The sequence below is a fragment of the Falco naumanni genome, chromosome 8, assembly GCF_017639655.2.
Source record: "Falco naumanni isolate bFalNau1 chromosome 8, bFalNau1.pat, whole genome shotgun sequence".
Taxonomy (NCBI): domain Eukaryota; kingdom Metazoa; phylum Chordata; class Aves; order Falconiformes; family Falconidae; genus Falco; species Falco naumanni.
In genome coordinates, this window is record NC_054061.1 from 48,493,678 (window position 1) to 48,513,802 (window position 20,125).

Sequence of the window (20,125 nt, forward strand, 5' to 3'; positions counted from 1 at the left end):
GAAATATGTACGTTGACTAAAACGCTCACTGAATGGTAGAGGATGCTATAACACAACTAGTGCAGCCAACATTGGGTTTTCAGGTGAGCAACACTGCATTCTAGTTTGGCTGCCCATTGAGGGTGTGCAACACAGCCCCAGCAGTGGCTGTGCTGCTGAGCTGCCCAGCACGTGAGGCTCCCCGCTCAGGATGCAGCATACGCTTCCCTGCGCAGAGAAATGCTTTCCTGCTGCAGACACAAACGCACAGCCAGAGACTGCACTTCCACACTTTCACATCAACAGCTTCTTTTTCCTCCCATGTCGTTTTTTTCCCCTCCCGATTTCAGCTTTGTATGCAATGCCTTTGTTTAAAAAGCAAAGGATAGTTGAGGGAAGTTATATATGAGGAAATTTAGTTCTTGGGAACAGCATTTATAGTCGGGTACACTGATTTACCTATTTACTTCCATAGGGGTTTTACTCTGGTAGGGGGAAAAAAGGTAACTTTTTAAAAATTTTCCATGTTTCCTCTAAAATGAGCATTTCTTTTTCTACTTAAAAAGAAAAATAATATAACTCGCTATTACTTCTTTTCTACCAAATTCTTTAATTCCTCTGCATTATGCTTTATCAATACCCACAATGCCTTACGCTGCAAGCAGTCCTGTGGAAATCTGCTTCGCCAGAGGAACCCGTGTTGAGCAAGACCGTGAAGGACATTTAGAAATTTGCAAGTCTTTGAGAATGGGACATGTACAAGTTTATTTGCTCTGTTGTCTACTATACATCTTCCATTGCATAAATTAGGCATGAGTTAATCTGTATGCAACAGAACACACACTTTCATTTACTAGTAATTATTTACCAGATCAACCTACCTCGATGAAACAGTTCTACCTAAAAATTACATCTGTTATTAAGTTAAAACATACATACATGTTATGCTTTGAATAGGAATATTAGACAGTGTTTTCTTTTGAAAGGCTGATTTGACTTTTTGTGTTCACCTACTTGTTGGGCCATCCGTAAGGCTAACAAGCAAGACTCACCAACTTGGGAGCTCTGGAGAACCCCATAGAAGGTACTCATACAAAGTGCCCTCAGGCAGCAGGTTCCCTTGGAGCAAGGGAAAGCCAAAAAACACAGCTCACTTGCAACTAGGACAACATTACACAGGTCTAGCCTTTTTAAAGCAAAACTTTTGACACATGTGGAAAACACTCAGTGTGATGTCAAACTGCCAAGAAATTGCAGCCTGAGCAACCCCATATGGAAACTGTGGAGTGAATTCGCATTTCTCACTCATATGATTTACTGTTTGCCACCCCTTCACTTCATTTTTCCTTCCTGACTATTCTGACATTCTTCTCTACTCTTCTTGTGTATTAAGCACTTGCTGAGAGGTGAAAGCATCAGCTATTATTGGTACAGTTACTAATCCCTTTTATATGCTGCATGGGTCAAAGACACTTACAAGAATAAGGCTGCAAAAGTCACATTCCCAGAAGACTTCCAAAAGTCTTTAAAAACCCCACTGCTGAAATCCAAAACATCACGCCTCAAATAAATCAAAATAAAGAAGTGTCATGTAACGTATTCACATGAATGCATACTTACAACAAATGGAACAAGGAACTTCATGTGTTTTGTGCTTAAATACCATCTACTCTTCACTACAAAGGAACTACTGTACTTCACAGCCATTTCATCATCAAAAGCAGCCATAGAAAGACAAAAATTAGTTGAAATATAAAATTAAAAACATAGAACAAGTTCAGCAGAGAGTAACTGGGCAAGAAGCCTCTGACCGGCGGGGGACGCACTTCAGATGAGGTCAGAAAGAATTTAAACAAAAAGTCTTCATACAGACATTTATCATCATTTTCTCTGCCTAGTAGCAAGGTTTGTCAGCCCATTCAGACCGTCATTATTCTTGTAATCCACACCATACTCTGCTGAAGGTAATTAACCAGTACCTGCCTTAGGTTTTTAGCAGCTTAGAGATCTTAAAGCACACTTAGCTCATGAATCTTGTACTTGAAACCTTTCTAGACATCAGAGTAGGCCTTAATAATTTTGCTGCAGAACATTTCATAACCTGCTCTCCCGGTAATTACTGGCTGAACGCAAACGGAAAACCTGGCCTCGTTCATTAAAACCAGACAAGGTCTTTTGCATAGGTCTAAATAAACTTAGGACTGTCCCTTCACCTCCTGGGAACATCAGCGAGCTGAGCAGGAGCGCCAAGCAGGCGGCAGCAGAGGCCCCACGCTGGTGCCACCTCCGTCCCACCAGCCACACCACCTTTATGATGGCAGTAATGGGGATATCACCCAGCACTGGGACTGAGCTGCCCAGGAGGGCATGGCGGGGGGGACCCCAACAGTGCCAGGGCAGGGCAGTGGGGCCTGGGGAAGGAGCATATTGTGTCCGCTTGCAAGCGCAGGGAGGACCCAGCAAAGGAAACCAGAGATCACCTTGCTTTTCTCACCTGGCTGTGCCTGAGGTGGTAACCTCCCTCCAAAGTGTGACTTTATTCACGCTCAGGACTAGACCCTGTCTGGTTACTTTAGGCAAAGGGAGGCAGCAGAGAGTGGGCTGGTTTTGTTTACTTCAGATTATTTTTTTTTCTTTAATTATACTACTACTATCATCATCATTTAGGTAATCTGAGCCAGGCAGTAATTACACAATATTAAAAAAACCCTAAATATTTAAAATCCTGTTAATCACCCTTCTCCTGACTACAGCTTTTATTCCAACAGGGTGGCTGCTGGGAAAAAAGTAAATATGCTCCACTGAGGCAAATTTATGATGCTATTTCTAACTAGCTGATTACCTTACTGTGTGACTAATGCATCTAAATGGAAGTCCCTAATTTTGTTTCCGCCTCACTAGTTCATCTCAGTGTATTAGGCAAAAGGAAGCAAAAAAGCATGATAAAATTATACGTATATATTTCAGTGCACTGTAAAAAACACGGACAAATGGTAAGCAGCACTTGATTAGTACATATTCTACAACTCTCTGTCGAAGGTATTAAAAATGTGCCTTATGAAACAGTAACGATATCATTAAAGGAGGTTTTTAAGTATATAATTTGTTCCTTGTAAACGAGGAAATTTTTGTTCATTATTATTAAGTGAACTATTTTTTATTGCTTTCATGCTTTTTTGATCAATAGGGCCTCTGAAAGCATTCACTGAAGATGTCACACTTGCAGATTGCTGTAAAGCATGTAAATAAGGTGTATATATTGTATGGTGGATATATAGTCTTTATGTCCTTTCACAGACTCCAGAAGGTTGTCCAAGGATCCCATGTTTGAAATCATTACATCAATTCAAAGGCAGATTTTTAAAGCTGGTGAAAACTGAATTTACACATTGAACTTAAATCCAACTCTTCTTTCAGGCTGATTTTAGACTCACAGCTGGGTTTGAGGCTGAGTTGCATTAATTCTAACGAGGCCTCTTGTTCTCAGCTTGGGGTTGAGTATGCCTTGAAGGAGAACCTACACTCCAATACCAGTGATGAAATTTCTGTCTATAAATAAAAACAATCACAGCATATATGCTCTGCTTCCTTATATCAGCTTCAGGACTGCAGATTTCTTGTGTTTCGGGAATCCTTGAACAGCAGTATTAGTGTAAAGAATGGATTCCCTCTACCTGCTCTTCCCTCTTAAAGTTAATTTATTTTTGCTGAAATAGGGCCCTAAGGCAACGGCCTACACAAGTCATGTCCCCTGTGTCCCTTTGCATTTTGTTTAGGCACAAAAAGGGGCCACTGAAGATGAGGCCTATAGAAGGTCCCACAGCATCACAGGAGAGATGCAGCAGCTCCATGTCCTACACCAGCGGAGCTGCATGGAAAGGAGGGCTGCGGAGGCTCTTGTAGGTGCACAACCGCATGGGAAGGATGGAGCTGACTTCTCATTTCCACCAGCCATTTTGTCTCAGGGACATCAGATGCTACATGGTTCTGTGGACAGCATCAGGCCAACCTCTAGCATTTTTACAAATAACAAAGAGGTCAAATAGCATAAAGCCCAATTTGGCTTAGATGGCTCAAGATTCTGTCCTGGTAGCCTTTGCAGGTACCTTACTGATTTTAAACACAGAGAAGATCTGCATTTTGTGTACTTAAAGTTACCTTGTGCAAGTGACCTGCTAACGAACTTGATTACAAAGGTTAGTATATAAGAGCCAAACAAACAGCACAGCTCCTTCCCTAGAGTTAACACACCACCAATTTCATGCACAGGTTACGAGAGCAAGTGACTCTGTGGGACAGGTTGTACTGGGAGCATTCTGGTCTGGAGCTGGGGGGAGCTGGGGTAGGGGAAGCTCTTCTGGATTAAGAACATTTCTGTATAGTGCTAGATTTAGCATTACATGTTATGTACATATAGGTACTCCAACATATTCCATGAGGACCCACTTCCTTTTCAATGACTCGTATGTATTCCATAGGAACAATGAGCAAAATATCATCGTTGCTCACTGTATTGCTCCAAGAATGCTTTCTAACTCTGTTTCCCCAAACATAGGTGGCCTAGAGAAAATGGGAACTTCACAGGAAAAAAAAATCGCTGATTTAAAACATTGCAATTTAAATTAAAAAATTAAAGAAAGGACATTTACTATTGTAATGGAATTTAAAAGATTATAGTATTTTTCAGAAACATGTAAATAATATTCAGTATATGCACAAGATTATTTTGGTGGACAAATCTGTTTTTGAAAATTTCCAGTCTCACCCACTAAAACCATACTAAAATTAGGATCAGAGCAATGTATTTTAGCTACAATTGAGCTTTGAAAGAATGTATGTTAAGGGTTGTTATTGTAAAGCACAGTAGGACTCTGCTTCTCAGCCATGTAGAACACAGCTGCTGCGCTGTGAGCAGAGACTTTAAGTGGACACCATAAATTTATGGTGAGGAAACCAAGTTTCATCTTTTCTTTCTTAGTGCCATAGTTATGAGATGCCTGGTAATGACAAGCAACTTAGCAAAAAGAAGAAGAGGAGGACAGAGAAGGAAGGGGTTGATCTCCTGGCCTGTGGGACTTCTGGGTTTGCTGCAGGCCCATACCACCAAGATCTTCTAAATGGATGCATTAACTTTGATGCCAACTATAACTTCCTTTTCATCTTCTAACCATTGGATCTTTGGTACCAGGCTTTTTTAAAGCACCAGTTTTGCCTTCTCCACGCAAAACGCCTGCCGGCATCATCGCCTACATCCTTCCAAGTTATACCGCAATACAGATCAGATAAAAAACAAACAAACAAAAAAAAAACCCAAACAAACAAACTTGGGAACATTGTTTACACGCTACACTGTATAAGTAATAATTGGCGTAAGGCCAACTAAAGCTACCTGGGTTCTGAAGTTAATTTGTGCACTTAACATCTGCTACACTTTATCCTCTGTTTTGTGCTTTCAGGAGATAAAGCAAGCAGTCTCAAACAGGGTGACTTCCACTTTTAACTACACAGCAAATAAACAAAATGAACTGCAATCCACTATAAGGAGTGTGGAAGAGATTCTCAGTCTGCTCCAGGTGGTATGTAGGGGCTGACCTAGGTGACCTACAGCAGAATCTAGTTTTAAGCTTTGCAGAAGGGTTTTGTTTTTCTTTATTAGCAATATGGAATGTCAGCATAGATTCAGCTGAACCTGTCCTGTAAATGATTTTGCCAAAAGGAAAGACAAAAGGTGAGCCATGTGTGACACTAGTTCAGTGGCTGACACCAGCTTTCAGCAGAGGATTATTCTGTAGGATACATAAGCCCTAAGGGTCAGGTTTTTAAAGGAACTCACACCCAGCAGCTCCAGCTGAGGCATTCAGAGCCAGTATCTGCAAGGCTGCTGAACCTGCGTTCAGACAGAGTCTTGATGCTGAGAGGTATCCAGCACCCATAGCCCTTATAAATTTCCAAGAGTCTGAGAGCATTCTGAATTAACATCAAGCTTACTGTCAGCTCTTCTCTCTCCCGCCTCCCTCCTGTTTTATTACCAACAGTAATCCCTTTCTGGGAATCCTAAATCATGTTACATGATTTTCTCTGTCCTATTATCAGTTTCCCTCTGTGGGAATAGCTGGCAAGTGCCAAATTTATTCTGTACAAATTGTTTTAAGGGAAGACTGATGTTCTTCAATCTTTTCTTAAATTGAACATTGTATCTTGCTGGTGAAGACTGCCTATTGGAGGCATTTGACTTGCCATGCTCCTACCCTGTGTGGAGAATTAGATTGATGCTCCATATTACAGAATAGATGTTCTGAACAGCTGGGAACACAGCTCACAGCCACTTAATGCATTTCTTCATTTTTAATATCTCTTCTGTTACCCTTTAACAAACTGCAGCCCAATTACTCTAGGGGGCAGGTAAAGGGCTGACCCTCTCACACTGCTTCATCAATCACGATCAATACTGTTGTTTGCACTAAATATGGCTTAAAAGATAGTGTGTACTCTGCAGGAGGAAAGCAGGACAGATACCCAGTCATACCACAGCATTTACCACAAGAAATGTCAATTACAAGACAACAAATGAGAGTACAATCAGACTATTTGTCACGTCTACTCTAAATATTACTGGGCTAGAAAATGAGTGAAAAAATATTTTGCTTTCTTAATTTCTTTTTTTGTTCCCGCATTTCCTCTATCATTCCTTTCACATGCATGCATATGTCCATGCATGTATGCAGCTTTCCTTTTGAAGCTTGCCAATTGCCACAGATTCATCTTTCTAAGTACATAATTCAATCCACTGAACATTACGCTGTGGTAATGCTGATGAGCTCTTAATTCTTCTGTATTTATTGCAGCAAATTTATCACTGACCTTAATGAATCTTCCATTATGACAAAAATGTCAGTGCCAAATCTCTTAAGAAGGTCTGGCATACAGTGGTTTTAAAAGGTCAATGTGTTATTTTTTTTTAAATGGGTCATTTAAAAAATAGACACTTATATTTAAAAAGACAAGATTACGCACAAAAAAAATTCACTGACTCTTCTATTCGAGTTCTGACAGATTAACATTGTTACTTAGCTAATGCTCAGAAAAGTACATGGAAAAATTATTTTTTAAAGGTTTGCTTTCACATGCTGGTGCAAGTCATCAAGAGCCCTGTGGTCCTATCTGCATGTTCATGAGAGCACAACCCCAAAGCAGAAGACAGGATGAGGAGATGGAACAAGTGTAGGGGAAGGCGTGGCAGGCCTTAGATCTATCCAAGGGCAGCACAGACCCTCTGCCTTTGGCTGCTGATAGCTGTCAGCAAAACTGATCAAGCAGCTCCTGTTTATGGTGGAGAATAACTTTATTTTAAAAATAGTCTTATTGAGTGCAGTGGGTTTGCATGGCAAGGTTTTGGTAGCAGGGGGGCTACAAGGGCAGCTTCTGTGAGAAGGTGCCAGCAGCTTTCCCCATATCCAGTGGAGCCGCTGCTGCTGGCCAAGGTCAAGCCCATGAGCAATGACAGTAGTGCCTCAGTGACAGCATATTAAGAAAAAAAGAAAAAAAAAAAAGAAAAAAAAAAGAAAAAAAAAAAAAGAAAGATCTGCACTAGCAGGAGAGAGTAGTGAGACTATGTGAGAGCAACAGCTCTGCAGACACGAAGGTCAGTGCAGAAGGAGGGGCAGGAGGGGCTCCAGGTGCCGGAGCAGAGATTCCCCTGCAGCCCGTGGTGAAGACCATGGTGAGGCAGGCTGTGCCCCTGCAGCCCGTGGAGGTCCACGGTGGAGCAAGATAACCACCTGCATGTGCTTACATGGAGGACCCCACACCAGAGGAGGTAGATGCCTGAAAGTGGCTGTGACCCCATGGGAAGCCCACACTGGAGCAGGCTCCTGGCAGGACCTGTAGAGAGAGGAGCTCACAATGGAGCAGGTTTTCTGGCAGGACTTGTGACCCTGTGGGGGACCCACGCTGGAGCAGACTGTGCTTAAAGGGCTGCACCTCTTGGAAGGGACCCAAGTTGGAGCAGTTCATGAAGAACTGCAGCCCATGGGAAGGACTTATGTTGGAGAAGCTCACTGAAAGCTGTCACCCGTGGAAGGGACGGCACATTGAAGCAGGGGAAGAGTGTGAGAAGGAAGGAGTGGCAGAAACAACATGTGATGAATGGACTGCAATCCCCATTCCCTGTCCCCCTGCACTGTTCACAGGGAAGGGGCAGAGAAATCAGGAATTAAAGTTAAACTTGGGAAGAAGGGAGGAATGGGGGGGAAGGTGTTTTTCTTATTTGAGTAGTAACAAAATAAACTGATTTCCCCAAGTTGAGTCTGTTTTGCCCATGATGGTAACTGCTGAGTGATCTCCCCATCCTTACCTCAACCCACGAGCCTTTCTTTATATTTTCTCTCGCCTGTCTGGTTGAGGAGGTTGATAGAGCAGCTTTGGTGGGCACCTAGCATCCAGCCAGGGTCAACCCACTACACCAAGTTAGTGCCATTTGCTACAAGAGAAATTATTTACTTATAAGATGCACAATCATAATAGAGCCTATATTATAGCCCACAGTAGCTGCAAACTCTGTTGTGTGCCTTTGTTCAGCCCTCACCACTGCTGTCATTTTAAAGAAGAACAGATAGAGGGTAAAAGTCATTTCTAAGGTGAAATGGCAGGTGAGTGGCTGAGGAAAGGAAAAGCAATGTTCGCATTAACTGGATTTTACTGCCCTTGCTGCACTTGTACAGTTTAAATATCAGGAGAGAACCAAGTTTTTGGAACAAAGTATGTGTTTACTGGAAAGGTTAACCACCCAAGAGAAGAACTTGAGAGTGGGCATTAGTAGCAACATCTTACCGTGATATATGAAAGACACCACACTGCTAATTTTATTTATTTTTTTTTTATAAAGCACTCTAAGGGACACTGCCGGAACAGAGGACACCATTTCTTGCCCAGGACTTGGCTCCAAGTCAAATTCAGGTCCCCAAAACCAAACAGAGCCCCAACAGTTCTATCTACAGCTGGCTGAAAGCGTCATCTCCAAAATTACAGATCCCCATTATCTTACCAAACTCACATCTGGCCTTCACCCTTCCCATCCCAGAGTTGCCTAAAACCAAAACACTCCTTCCCACAAATCAACCTGCAGCCTGAGTGAATTATGAGGGGGAGAAATCAACACTGTAATCTGCTTGTGGAACAATAATTATCCCTTGTACGCCACTCCAGAAGCAATGCTGTTATCAAAAGCATCATGCCTGTAAAATAACACTTCTGGGAATGGTGCCAGGCTAGGGGCTCATGGCTTTCACTCAGTTTGTAAAAGACAAATCAGCCTAGGTGTTTGTTTTGCTACCGTCTTCCCTAATGTGAACCAAGTCCTTGGCTCACTTGTACCAAGCAGACCTGTGGCAAGAACAAACCTGGAGCAGTCCCCCTCCCCAAGGTCAATAAGACACTAGGTGCCCAGTGACACCAGGAAGTCTTGGGGGCACTAGGATAAGAAGTTGTTAAACTAAAGGATAGCAAGCTTCCTCTGCCTTCAAACCCAGCAGCGCAGGGAAAGAAACTCCACCTCCAGCCTGTTGGACTGGAAGCTCTTACTGAGCAGCCAAAGTCCATGAAGCCTGGTGACAAACCTGTACAGAAATGCGCAAAAGTATTAGGATGTAGCTAGAGACTAGTACAAGAACCCAAAGCAGTGATAACAAAAGCAAGCACTGTATCTTCAACAGCTCCTCTAGGAAACCAGTAGTCCTGGGAATTCACCATTGCATTCCCCACATTGCTGCTTCCCTTGGGCAGATAGATGTCTGCTGATGTGCTGAGCTGACTTGGTGCAAGAGAGCCTGGGGATGGGAGGCTGCCCAGAGGCTCTGCTGGCACAGCAAGGTGTGGAAAAAGAAATTTTTAAAAAAATAAGTATCATCTGACATGACTAATCATGCACTTCTCTGGGTTCTGCTCGTTACCTGCAACAGATGAAACACTGGGAAAAGGCAATACATATCCAGGAGAACTACACTTGTAATTGGGATTACGTGGGAGATAATCAGATTGCCACTGGTTTTGAGCTCGTTGAGCTTGTTTCTGACATACTGTAATTCTGAAACTAAGTTGTCGTATCAGCCAGTAAGTGACAAGTTCAGTGCTAATCTATAAAAATTACAGCCTCCTTACTGCTCAGCTCATTAAACTGACTCTGTCTCCCGGCCACTCATTCATCTTCATAATCATCCCCCATTCAGCTACTAACCTCCTCTGTGTATACAGTTTACAGTACATCAGGAAGATAAAGTGGACTGATATTTCCTTCTAAAGAGCAGTAGCTTTTAATTTTTACACACACTTTAAGTACAAAGATAAATAAGATAACTTGATATCACATTTTCAGCTCAAACATTAGAAGAAAAACCAAGATTGTATATTCAGAGTTTATAGCAACATTAAAAGGTCCTATTCAGCAAAGTTATGTCCCTTTTTTCCTAAATGTAGTTATGTTTACATAGCACCACTGAAATGTCTGCATCTGAAAAAGCACATGAAACACCGCACTTGCACTGTCCTGCCAGACAAGGGGAGAAACATGTGTAAGACAAGATAAAAATTATGAGCTCGGGTCAGTATTTCTGAACAACATCTGTGCAGACGAGAGCAGTGATGGGCACATTAAAACCTACACCATGCCAGCCACTGGTGCCCCTCTAATGCAGCACTCCGCCAGGGTGCCAGGGCAGCCTCCTTACGAGCACTGCAGGAGCTGTACCTTGCAGCACACCTGAAGGGGAAAAAATGTGGCTGCTCCAGAAGAATCTTTTTGCCTCTGGCTGGAAGGAGCAGCAGACCACACAGAAGAGATGAGGACTACAGAAAGCACAAGTCTTGCGGAGGGCAAGGAGCAGCCGCTCTGGGGACAGGAGATAGTAGGGGTTGTTGCCTCAGTCGTCTGGCTGCCTGCATGCTTACTGATTGTTTTGACCCCTGCACTTTAGAAATCCAGCTATTGTAATAGATTTACAGATTTTATGGGTAAAAGAGACCATGTGATAACGTGGGCTGACATGTTTAACAAATTCTAGGGTTTCTACATCAAACTGATGCGACATACAGAAGACAATATAAAAAAAATTGGCAGTTTCACCATTGTTTGTACGTGTGATATCAGATCACATGCAAATTATAAAATACCAATTCTGATTTTACATTTAGCCATACATCACTGCCCCCTTATCTCTGCAGCAGCTCCAAACCTGGAGGAGAAGTACCTGCACCAAGCTTTTGCTTCAGCAAGAAGCTGAAGGAAGGAACGCTCCTCTCTCATCCCCACAAAGTGCAGAGTGGAGAGGCAATGGCTCAAGCACAGAGACCCACATGTCCTCTTCAGAAGGGTATGGGTTGTTTGGAACAAATGATGCTGTGCTGCTGGGGGTGGGGAAGCTCGTGTCTCCTGGAAGCTGCAGCCTGCAACAGCTTTTACTACAGGGTAAAACCAGACACGCTGCAGATCGAAGTAGCTCAATAGTGGTTTAGAAAGGTAAGAAAAGAAAGCTGCTGCCTCTTTCCTAGTGTGATAGTCAGTAATTTGATGGTGCTCTAGTATATGAGTAGCATGACAGATACCAACAGTACCATCCAGGTCTAGCATACAGTAGACCTCTTCTAACTTTGCCACCTTTTCTTCTGGACTGCCAGGAACTAGCAGGTCTGCTTGGTTCAGATGCTCCAAGAAAGGTGAATTTAAGGGGTTATTTTATAGTTTGGTCTTAAAAGGCAGATTTCAAAGTCAAAGGCACTGCTCCCCAGTGAATTATATTAATCAAATTGTATATATTTATAGAGAAGAAACTGAATATGAAACTTGCCTTTTAAGTGACAACCTTTCGTTCTAACAATGGTGTTTACCATACTGCAAAGAGTGCATCTGCATTGGTAATGGAGCAGAAATTAAGTCCAGGAAATACAATTTTTTCAATGCATTTCAGCCAGACTGAACACACAAGAGCTTATTGTCTGTGCATTTCAATTTTAGGGAAGCTCAAGGTACAATCTGTATAAACTGGGCGTTACCAGTGTCAAGACATACCATTTTTAGTTTGAGCACAAGAAAATGGCGAAAGAAAATTTTCTTTCAACAACACAGCATATTTACAGAAATTAGACACATTAAGTATCTAATAAAGTTACAGGAGTTATGTTCTCTCTTCTGTCATATTTAAAGTTAACATATATAAAAAGCAAGTAAGGTTTGCAGGCAACACATACAGGCATACACAAAAGGGCACACAAAATACCTACATGGGCATTCACTCCATAGCTGGTCCAGTTGCAATACAGCCCAACAGAAAGGCAACACCACAAGAAACAGCAGCTAAGCAGTAACATTTAATGTGTTCACTAATTCCAGTTTCCCTAATCATCGCCATGGTGAATGCTTTTCTAGCGGCGAAGAAAACTCTCTCAGCCTCACTGATGCACATTAAGGAGCAGGTGCCATGGGGAATACAAAAAGTGATGGTGCAGCCACTGGAGAGTGTGCAGGGCAGATGCTGAGGAACATGCAGAGGGAGAAAGAAGCCACCAGTGCACTGTTGTGGCTAAGAGGGATAGACACAGGTCTAAGCGGAGTCCTGCCTTGCCTGACCTGAACTCCTTGGTTTGGACTTCAGCTCAAGTGTTATAGAGATGATGGCTCATTTAGAGACATCACGTAAAGAAAAAAAAATAATTGAAGTATGAAATAAAATTTTGCTTTATGTCAGAGAACCCCAGAAAATGATACTAGCTTTAGAAAATTGTGACTTCATTCAAAATACCTATTACAAGTTGGTCTTGTACTTTTTTAGAACACTAATTAAAAAGAGGCCTGCTCTTATACCACTGATGTTTATTTTCATTATAATGAACTTTTTTTTTTTTTTTCAAATTTACTGCTTCTAAAGTTCCCTGTCCATATTGCAAGGGAGGACTGGATGAGAAGTATGAGAACTTACCTTGCAAAATTGTTAGATTTAAAAGTTTTCCTCTCTTTATAAAGGTTGAAACAACTCTCTGAAAAATTGCTGACAGCTGTTCAGAGGCAAGAGGAGGAAGGAGCAGAGGCAATACAACCTAACAATTCCCAGAACAGCCCCTGCCCAGGGGGTAAGGGCAGCCGCGAGCTGCAGCACTGGGACTCTGGCCATGCTCTGCTGCCTCCCATCCCCTGCAGCTCCAATACCTCGATCTAGCTGCTCACATGATTTCAGATTACAGACAAATTTATTAGCTGTATTTGATATGGAACATGACTGATAATCAGCAGAATAATCATGGAAGAATGTGCTTTGTGGGTCTGTTTCTCAAGCTTATCCCTTACTAGATTTAATGCCCCTTTAGACAAGGCATGTGATGAGGGCATTCACAGTCTTTCCTCAAATTAAGTCCCCGCTCTTTGAAAAGCAGTACAGCAGCCCGACCTGCTTTTACTAGCTCACCTTGACTCCTGAACTCCCTGACAGTAACAGGGATGAGGAAGACGCTTCTGAGGTTTAATTACTGAAGCCAGTTTCTCTTTTCTGCTCTTATTCAAAGATTTTGGCCATCAAGTGTGATCTTGTCAGAAAACCAATAATTAATTACTTACTCCGAGTGCATTCAGCCTATTCAATTCACTTTTCCTTCTTTGATTAAGTCAGTCTGTAGGTTTCAAACAAACATTAGGCAGAACATCTCTTTGAAATGCATCCCAATTCTTGCTTTATGTCCTTTGCATTGCCAAACACAGAGCTGTTTTCCCTACAGAGCCATAGTCCTGGCATCCTGCATGATGAGAACCATTAAAAGCAATGGGGCTTGTCCTGCTTTCGCGCTCAGAGCCTGCACACGCTGAATGCAATCCATGTTACAATCTGTAAAGTATCTTAACTGGATTTACCGTGTGCTGCAATATAATATGAGAGTCAAAGCAAGTGTTAGAAAAGCTCAGGAATCAATAGCCTCGACCCCAGCCCAGGCTGACAGGTAGCGCTGATGGGGAACATGCTTCTCCATCCTGTTCAGCGGACAGTGACCTGGCTAACTGGGCCAAAGTGGTCCCTGTCCCAGCACTTCCAGCTCCCCATGCATTCATCTAGGGATGACACTTGGAAGGAGCGTATGTATCACACAATGCTCTTTCAGTACATGCTGCTAAAATGCAAAACTGCAAAGAGCCTAAAAAATTAAGAAAAATTTCAGTCTCAAGAGAAATACAATGGAGTCAATAAGTAACAGTTCCAAAAATTTCACTCTGTGTACGTGAGTTCTTTGAAAAGGAAGCAGCGGGGCTGTTCCTGGAGTGGAGCCACTCAAGGGATTGAGAGAGTACCTGCTAAATCATCTTGAACCTACTCCCCTCAAAAAATAAAACATTCTAAAATTGTTCCTGCATTTCAAAATTGTGCTCATTTTTATAGACTATAAAAATCTTTTACATGAGAATTCACGCTATTGCATTTCTGATTTACATTTGGTCCTAAATTTACAAACATACTTAGCATTAAAAACAAATCAGCATTAAAGCCACAGACTGGTTGTTTAAATTACACAAAATCAAAGTAAGAAAACATGAAAAGATATTACAGTCAGGTTTTAAAAGCAAGAAAAAATATTTTTTCAGAGGCGGTAATTTTTAATATAAAATTGGGCAATTCCATGTCATTATGAATTACTAGTACAGTTAATAATTACTTTAAAATCACTTAGAACTGATAACTAAAAGGTGTACAGCTCATTTTAAGTTTGTGCAAAGACAGTCTTAAATGTGCCATTGAAGCAGTAATTTTTTGAGCAGTGACGCAGATACTTTGTTCTGTTATTCTTGAAGCCTAACTGATAGATTTATTTAAGGTTCTTAAAATTACTAAACCTGTTTTTCTTTCATAATAAAGAGATTATAACAGAGATCCCCTCTCTAGTAAAGTCACGCATGACGAAAATATCTTGTGGTGCAAGGGGAGCCTGATGCCACAGTATTCCAGGCCACAAAGACTTGAGGTTACAGCATCTGGCAGGGCACCCAGAACTGCTGAAAGGTTTGTACCAACCAAGCCTCTTTCTGCCCAAATCGCTCTCTGTTGCCTACTGCAAGCCAGCCCCTTCCCTGTTCTGCCTTAGGAGACGCACTGGGGAGGAAAGAAGAAAAGGGAAAAGAGTCTCTTTTCATCTGGCCTATTTTCAAACACAGCTGTGTTACTTTTATGCTAGAATTATTCAAGTCAGAGGAGACTTTGAATCTTTCTCATACAAAGTTAGGGCGCTCTAAACTCCTGGGAAACAGCAGATCTCTGTGTGTGCGCGTGTGTAGAATGATAGAACTCAAATATCACCATAAAAATCCAACTTATTTCAAAGGAGAATCCCTTACCATGGAGATGCTTCGTACAGCCTCTACCTTATGGAAGGAAGCATTTTTTTGCAAGACATTTCAAATCCTATCCTTGCTCAAACTGACGCCATCCTACAACTTGGATGCCACCCACCAGCTCCAGGAGGAGCTGTGTTTGCTGCCAGGGCTTTGCTAGCACCGCCAGCTGATGGACAGCATGGTGGAATTGTTTATTCTCTGTCCCTTGGGATACAGGAGAGAAAAAGACACTGCTCTAATAACAAGCTGGTCTCAGAACAATGTCAATAGCTTTATCAAACATTTCTTGGGGAGTAAAAATTGCATATTCATCTGTACTAAAACTTTTAAAGTGGGGAAAAAGCTCAAAAGCTGCCCGACATTGAAATACAAACTTTTCAACACCAAGCAGCTTATTGTTTTGATGTTTCCTTTGATTGCTTTTTAGTTTATAAAGTCTTTAAATTACTTATATCCAAGGGCAGCGGTTAAGCTATTTTTAGTTCTGATTTGCTAAATATTTCTGAAAAATGGGCAAACTGATTTTGGTCATGCTCGGTCATTTTCCATACAGGTCCTTGGAACTGCCAGCAAACCAAGCAGTCTGATATTCACAGGCCTTCTAGATACCTACAAATAACTTTGATACATCAAATTTTTACTAGGTGCATCCTGAAGTGGAGAAGGGGTTACTCTGTCAAAGAGGACATATTATATTTGAACTCTTTTCTTCATGGTGTGGGGGATCAGTCCCATACCACAGCAGCACTAAGCAGCTGCCAGCCTTGCAGTTCCCACTTCTAAAGTGGCCAGGATCCCAGCCGTACCACTGGCACATATTAATCAGACATTACAGTTTTATTTCCTGAAGTCTTATTGTTTCCTCTTCTTCGCATCCTATGAGTACAACTGAAACTAACTGCTATACAAATGCAAAAGACGACACAGCTCCCTACTGTGCAGAGACTATAATGTAATAAAGCAGAAGTGCAAAAAAGAGAAAGCAAGCAAAAGTGTTACTGTTCCTGTCAAAAAAGAAAGTATATTACATTGCAATGACATGATAAATTGCTGTTATCAGATATGACATCTAAGGATGTGGCAATATTCCTCTTATATAAAATCATAAACAAACAATTAGAGTTTTGCCTCTATCTTCTAGAGGTCTCTATAGACGCAACTATTTTTACCTCAAATAGACAATGCTCAGATATTTTTGCCTTGAGCACCACTTGTGATTAAAAAAAGCAGGCCATATATTATCAAGTTATATATTCAACTGCTGCATAATTACTGAAGAGTTTTTATTGAAATGTTGTTAACTCATAATCAAGTATTCTAAATAATGTTGGAATAGGATTTGAATAGTTTTTTTAATTCTGTGAGGTAAGACAGAAAACAATGTAACAGAAAAACATGACCAATTACATGTTTTAAATTTTAAAAGCAGTCTCTTCCTGAAAATACGATAGCATATATACATATAGAACAAAAATAAATCTGACTATTCATTACTCTCTTCCCCTTCTGCTTCCTCGAGCTAATACCAACTACTGCTCTGCTGGCATGACTGCCACCCCTAAGCACCAGCAGCAGAACAGTTCCAAGGACCTGTATAATTATGAATCTCATCCCCACTGCCAAGCTCAAAGAACTTAATTTCAGAAAGTTAAACTCCTTTATAGATGCCTTGTTTCCCCCTCACATCCTGCCCTATGGCATATGCTGCAAGGGACCTTCATTATCCATGAAGAAGTTTTAGTCTACAAAAACGAGCCATACCATTTTTGAAATGGCCTTAAGTTTTGCAAAACCACGTAATAGCTTTAAAGTAGAAAAAAACTAACATAGCAAAAGAAGCAGCAGTCAGAATACTGCTCCAAAAATGCTTAATTTTTTTAGTCTTCCATATGTTGCAGGAGCTGCTGCTAATCTGTATGCAGTGCCACCCAAAAAGCCACAAACATTATTTATATTCTAATATGGGTACCCATTATCAGGAGACAAAAACTGATCTTCTATACTGTATAGGCCATATAATACAGCAAAATTAAACCTTTTAAAAAGCTTGTTTTATTCTGAATAAAGTGGCTACACCTACTAGCAAGTGGATTCAGATTTACTATTGCAGGACAAATACTAAACAAGTTCTTGCAGAAACACATCAGGTTGTGTGTACACACACCAGACCTTCTGCGAGCTGCACTTGAGATAACACAATCGGCACTGAGAGTTAAATACCATCCATTCTTCTAGTTTCTTCTCAGTACTGGCAGAGGAGGATAACCCAGCATCTGCTTTGTGGAAATGAGTCTCTGAGCTGTTCCAGTAATTGTAAGTGACTGCAGAAAATGGTTAGAGAGCACTTCCACACCCTTTCCCTTCTCACAGATCCCACCTCTGCTTCCTGGTTACTGACAGTAGAAATTATCTTACAGAAAGTCAATGTTTTTTCTCAGAGTTAGATTAAAAGAAACTGAAGACAGAAAGTCTAGTTTTCATCAAAATGAAACTCTTCATACAGTTGTCACCCAATGAAAATGAACCCTTGGCACAGATAGGTGTGATGGATGACACTTCCACCCATGTAGCACAGGGAGTACGTGTGTGCTGGTTTTTATTTCGTACCTTAGTCTAACAAGGCTGAAATGCACAGGAGAAACATACCACTACGATTCAGCTTTGCTGAGGAGCATAAAGGAAGTGTCCAGAGAGGAAACATGATCTTCAGATCAAAAGGCTGGGCTATGTCAGGAGTGCCAAACTATTCAAGTCTACTGAGTGCATTTCACCTAACAGTTTTGCTGAAAAAAATCATTTATAAGTTTTCTTTTTTAAAAATAATAATAATAGTAATAAAAAAAAAAAAGACAAATACCACCACGATAGGATTATATAAAGTATGAAGTCACTTTAACTGAGATGACACCTTACTGAAAGTTATCAGAAGGGCTTGTGAAAACAAATAAATGTTGAATTAAAACAATCTGTATGGGACTGTGTCAGTAATCAATTTGCTAGTGTGGAGACTGTTTTGAAAAACAATGAACAGTTTAGATGGAACCAAAAGGAAAAGTCTTCATTTTTTTTCTTGACAAGCAAAAAGAAATTGTTTCCATTTTGGTTCATATTATTCACCCCACCCCCTCAAGGAAAATAAGACATAGATACACGAGGAGGCAAAGATCCCGTTTATATTGAATAGACAGTGACCAAAAGCACCATCCGGTATGGAGTGACCTGGATTCACGAAAAGCCTGTCCCTTGTAAGACTTGCACTCACCTCATCCCTTTGAAGGAGAGACCACAAGCACTGGGACACCCTGCTCTTCCACACTGGTCCAATAAATATTTCAGTATTTTTTGTCTCTTGAATCAGACTATCACAAGCAAGTCCTCTAACCGTGAGGTGATGGTTTTGGGTTTTTTCTGTCCCTGTAAATAATTAAATGACCTATAACATGGAAGCAAATCAACAGGAAACACTAATCCCAGGCCATATTACATCCGCTTGCTGCGCTGAAGCCGCATTACTCACTGACCCAACACTGACCTATACAAACAGGCTTTATCTTTCTAATATACCTATGGCACCTTTAGGGGAAAAAAACCCCAACCCTTCCATCCCAGTTCATGTGTTGAAGAGGCAATTTGCACTGAAAAGCATTTGCTGCTGAGTAGTTGAGCAAAACCATAGAAGTTTCCCTACAAAAACAGTAAATGGAGAAGTGAGTCAATTTATATAAAGCAGCATGTCAGGGACTGTTCAAGTTCAAAGGGGCTGAAAGGATATTTTGTGTATCCTGAACAATATATGAATAAGACTGTCAAAGGTTAAAGTTCTGTGGAGATGTCTTGGTATAACCCATCCAGTTCTGCAAGGATGTGCAGCCCTTCAGGCAATAAATAGTGTCTGACCACTTCATTTTTAAATTTATGTCTAACTTGAACAACAAGCTGAGGAAAAATGCCTGCATAGCACATAGTTGGGCAATACCCCAATGAGACCCAGCACTGCAGGGGGCCACGCTGTTACAGGAGATGGGACTTGCTCCACAGCCTTCAGCTGCCCTCATACTTTATTACAGAGATGGCAGAGCTCCATAACATGCATGGACCTTCCAGTTTGCCTCATGCTCCCACTTTTCTCTCCCCTTCCTGGCCCTCACCTCAGACTGAAGAGGCAGCAAAATCTCTTCTGCATTTGGTCCCAGTGGATTCCTACGGTTTAACCCCATTATCTGGGATGTCACCAAGAGTATGGCTCAAGGCACAACAAAAGAACTGCTGCCCATGAACCTCAAGGCAATAATTCCCTGTGTAGAGAGCTATACTCACTGTTCTTTTAAAATTAACTGTAATACTTGTTAACATACAGTTTACACTTTGTAGTATTTATATTTTCTGCTCTTTAAAGAGACAAAGTGACATTTTTCTAACTGTAAACACTACAATGTTCCCAGCCTTTTACCTAAGTATATGCTGAAATTTTTTTACTAATAGTGACAATTTTTTGTTTTGCTACTCTCTTTTGTCAAAATGCTGCTTCTACCTGAAAAGTGCATAGCTGTTGCCCAGGGTCTGACAGGTTTTTTTGCACAAGTATGTATGTGTACAAGCACCGAATATGAAGCTGTTCATACATCTCCTGTGGTTCTCTGGGACTGCTGTTCACATGACAGCACTTGAAGTACAGCAGATAAACTTGAAATGTGAGAATGAATGGGGGAATCTAAACATTTCCCAGCTCAGGGCGCTGCAGATCAACAACACCTTGCATGTTCTGAGACACGAGTGCATTCACCAAAA